At 45.1% G+C, this 4,759-nt stretch overlaps 1 pseudogene; it reads right to left on the reverse strand.

The window, feature by feature from the left end:
* Positions 1–2,098: 2,098 nt before the first annotated feature.
* LOC109374091 (mitotic spindle assembly checkpoint protein MAD2A pseudogene) lies at positions 2,099–2,716 on the reverse strand (annotated as a pseudogene).
* Between the last annotated feature and the right edge of the window lie 2,043 nt (positions 2,717–4,759).

The raw sequence follows: 4,759 nt of genomic DNA on the forward strand, positions 1-4,759 counted from the left end.
CCTCGGTCACCATTTCTTGCTGAGGGCAGCTGCGGGGCACTGAGGCGTTTCACCGTAGGTAGTCTTGCAGAGTGCGGGGTGCTGCAGGCATGTGTGAGTTTGTAAGTTGATCTTTAGTGCTGCAGTCCTTGTGGAGCCCCAGCAGACGGACATAAATGAAGCAAGAGATGTGTAACTGTGGGCGCTTGATCCCAGCTGCCCTGTGCTCAGCGTTCCCTGAGCACCCCAGGACTATGCAGAATGATAGCACTTCTCATTCCAGAGCTTCTGCAAGGGAGACTAGGGTGCTTTTAGGGAGAATGGTATAGACTGTGACGAACCTTTGCTTCTTTAAAAAATGCAGCTCACATATATCATTAAAAAAATAAATAAATAAACCACTTAATCCATCCTTGTGGAATTTAAAATATAGAAAAACATTATCTAAGCATTTTCACATCTTTCTGTTTTGAAACATCATGCACATTTGAAAAGTTCAGAAAAGTTATGAGCCATGCCTTCATTAATTATTATAAATCAAACCCCTTTGTAACACCATCCAGTTCAAGAAACTGCACATGGCTTGCCTCTGAGGGCTCTCCCTGCCTTTGAGGGCTCTCCCGCCTGTGCTCCCTGCCCTTCACTATCTCCTTATCCCCCTTGCGGCTGCTCAGATGCTCATGATAATTACTTGTTTACTTTCCTTACTATTGTTACCCTGTCAGCCCCATCTCCAAACACTATCATTTGGTTTTGTTTTTGCTTTCTTAATGGTCTCTTTTGATGAACAGAAATTAGAAATTTCAGTTCAGTCAAGGTTTTTCAATATTTTCTTTGATGGTTAGTGCTTTTTATGTTCAGTCCTTGCTGACCAAATGTCTTGAATGTCACCTGTATTACTTCTAAAAGCTCTACTGTGAGGCCTCTACACGTAGATTCTCAGCCCCCATCTCCCAATCCCCGTGTGAGGCAGAGATCAAAGCTCACGGCAGATCCCATGGCCTTGGATTGACCTGTTGGAAAGACCACTGCTCTGCAGTACTACCTTCCTCAGACATTAAGGGTCATATTTGTGTGCTGTCATCCGAGCTTCCTCATCTGTTCCATCTCTCTGTGTTTGTTTGTTTGTTTATTTAAATTCTTGTGCTAATATCACACTGGCTTAATTCATGAGCCTTTATAATATAATAAATCTTGGTGTCTGGTAGAACAAGTCCTTCCACCTTCAAGAGTGTCATGGCTCTCGTGTGTCTATGAATTTTAGAATAGTTTGTCAAGTTTCATATACATGCAATTGTTGGAAATTTGATTGGAATCACACTGAACTTATAGATCAGCTTTTAGAGAATTGACATCTTTATAATATTGAAAATTGTAATCCATAAACATGGTATAGACCTCATTTACTTGGTTAGGTCTCTTTTAAATTTCTTTTTTATTAAAAAACAAACATACCACATATTTAACTTTATTTATCATTGTCATTTAAAGCTTGATTTTATAAAACACAAACAGACATTTTTTAAACGTTCTGGGTCACCAGAATTGAAACAGTAGAAATATCAATAGCTTTGTAGGTATAAGTTATATAAATTAAAATAAAATTATTGGAGATTTTTTTCAATATGGAAACTATACAAATGAAATAAATGGCAAAAGGACCTAATAACAATATTTTGTTTTTTATGGGTTATCAGTTACTTTAGGACCTAAACAAAGATTCTGAATATTCAGACTTCTCTTGCTGTTTCATATTTAATTAAGTATTTTCCTACCTACATTCTGAGTCAAGCTACTTTACCCAAAGGTCTGATTTAGGAAGGCATTTAGCTTTATAGGAAAAGTTTCTCCATCTACAGTTACCCCCTTCAAAGGAATTGCCAGTACAGTGCTGATGTAATACGTTGCTTCCTTCCTTTTTGAACAGTGTGCAAAAAAATCATGTCAACCCCCTGGAAAGTCAAACAGACACCAAAAAACAGGACAGCTATTCATAGTTCAGTAAAGTATGTTAAGCTTCCCATCTACAAAGTAACCAATGAAATAAAACATGAAGTACAGTTGACTTGGCTTCAGGAGAAGCACACTAGAGAACTGCATTGTTGTCCTTGCGTCCTCCTCAGTCACTGACGGGGATTTTGTAGGCCACCATGCTGTTTACTTTGTGGTTTGTAGTAGTGAATGAACGGAGACAGAATTGCTGAGAGTCGGTAATGAACTGTGGTCCCGACTCCTCCCATTTTTCAGGTACAACCAAATCTTTGTCTGGACAAATCAGTAGATCAAATGAACATGAAACTTCCAGCAGTGGCAAGAATGTCACTGTTGCTGTGATCTGTCTGATGACTGACAGGATTTCATCTTGAATAACTTTCTGAGACTTTTCTCTGGGTGTACTGTCCTCTTTGGCAGTCTTGTCACACTCGATATCAAATTGCCCTCTTTGAAGGACCTCACCACTTTCAATATTTGAGATGACTACCACCAGTTTCTGAACTGAACATTTGTATAACCAATCTTTCAGTTGTTCCACCACATTATTTAGGTATCTCATGAGCTCAGGATCAGTAGTTACGAGCAAGGTGAGTCCGTATTTCTGCCCCCGAGTAAAAGTGTCAGATGGATATACGCCACTCTGATACAAAATGCTATTCATGTCAAATGAGAAAAACCCGGCCACGATCTCGGCGCTGCCGTGCAGGGTGATGCCTTGCTCCCGGGAGAGCTGCAGCGCCATGGCAGGGCCCCCAGCCGCAGCACATGCCCGCTCGCACACAGCGACCCACAGCTCTGCGCCAGTGCCCCGCCACTCGTTTCAAAAGTAACAACGCAGCCTCTTTTAAATTTCTTAATGTTGTTTTATTATTTTGCAACATAGAGTCTTGTACCTCTGGGTGGGCCCACAGCCGTCCCTGTGGGGCTAAACTCTGGCCCAGAACTCCCACCCCAGTTAGGGGATCCGTTCTCGAGTTTTTTTCTTCCCTTTCTGTCTTGATTTGGGTTTGAACCTTGACTACACAGCTGGAGGATGGAGCAAATTCCTCTCTTCCCCAGGCCTCAGTTTCCCCATCTGTAAGATAAGGACCCTAACGCCTGTGTGGCAGGTGTGGGAGGATTAAATGAGAAAATACACCTGAAGCATTAGACTTAGAACCTGACACATAAGAAGCCTCAGTTAATGTTAGATAAAACGAAACCAAACAGAGCCAAGCAAACAAGCCACCTGCAGGACACTATTCAAAGGGAGCTGGTTCGCTATATGGACGAGCCACACAGAGGTGGCCGGGGGTCCACTTCCTGGTGGAGGTGGCCCTGAAAGTATGGGTGGATTTGCATATGGGACCAAGGAGAGAGTGGTCCAGGGTCAAGGTCTTATAGCCTGCATCCCAGCCCCAGGGAAGGTCTGTTGGAGCATGGTCCATAGCCCACCTGCTGCTGGCAGGTGGAGGTGAGCAGAGGCAGGCTGGTTGAGGAGGGGGGCATCACCTGGCTGTGGGCATGGGTGGTCGGCCTGGTGCTGGGCCTTCCAACTCTGCACAAGGGTATGTGTATCATCCCAGCTCCCACTCATCCCTTTGTCCTCCAGTAAGGGCAAGTCGAGGCAAAATCAGAGTTGTAATAGCAGCAGGGGAATGGAGTCACAGGCTGTCCTGGACATTTACAAGCAGGACCGAGGTGACGCCACACATCTAATTGCAGAGAAGGACCCAGAAACTCTGGCCTGGCCTCACGACATGTTCCAGCATGCCACACATTCTACAAGCAGCACCTTAAAATTGTAATCCTAATGATGTTTGTGAAATAACAGAGGGTATTTTAAAGCAGGAAAACATGTAACAGGGACGTACATGAGAATTGACCTAGAAGACCTGGGAGCTGGAGTTTAATAGTCCTGCTTAGTTTCCCTGAGAGCCAAACCCAGCAGGTGCTCTGCCTGCGTCCCCGGGGAGATGCCAGACCTGGAGGGGCAGGACAGCCCTCCTAGTGGAGGTGGCATCCTGGACAGTCTCGCTGCCCTGAGCTCATGGAGTCGGGTCCTTAGCAGTCACTTCCTCTGGTTTCCTGCACAGAACATTCTAGTACTCCTCATGGTTCAATGAGTCCAGGCGTTCCACAGCAGTTGCTGCATGCAATCTTTTCTCCAGAATCAAAGTCTCCGTGTGGGGGCAGGCATCAGGGTCCTCTGGTGTAGCTTCCTTGGTCTCCTGATGAGGGAGGCCTGACGTGGGGCTGTGTGACGCACCTGAGATGGAGCAGCCATTTGTGTCGAAGTTGGTAACAGAACCTTTTGTTCTGAAGGAACAAGTCATAGGAAGCAAGTCATAGGAAAAGCGGCTTCCCATGCAGGCAGAGGGGAGAGGAGCGGTCTAATACACTTCTGGATACACTAAGCTGACTGAATGCGAGAAACAGAACACAAAAATGCTAACTAGTTTAGAGAACATCTTGCTTGTGTGACAGATGGCTTCGGGTAGTCCTGCATGTGACACAAATTTACTGGGGACTTCCCGTGCCAGGCAATCTTCTGAGCGCTGGGACACAGCCCCGAGCCAGCCAGGCAGATGGCTGTCCCACAGGTTCTACATCCTCTCAGCAGCCAGTGGGGTCAATATACAAAATCAAGGATAGACTTAGAGACAGGGACAGAAGGGGACAGAGGGTCAAGGAGGAAAATAGCAAAAGGAGGAGGTGTGGCTGTGGGGAGCTGTTACTCTAAATGTGCTGAGAAGGAACGAACTATAGTGAATACACACATCTGAACACAGAGACCAGTGTGTCT

Source organism: Hipposideros armiger, unplaced genomic scaffold (assembly GCF_001890085.2).
Source record: "Hipposideros armiger isolate ML-2016 unplaced genomic scaffold, ASM189008v1 scaffold_786, whole genome shotgun sequence".
Classification (NCBI taxonomy): domain Eukaryota; kingdom Metazoa; phylum Chordata; class Mammalia; order Chiroptera; family Hipposideridae; genus Hipposideros; species Hipposideros armiger.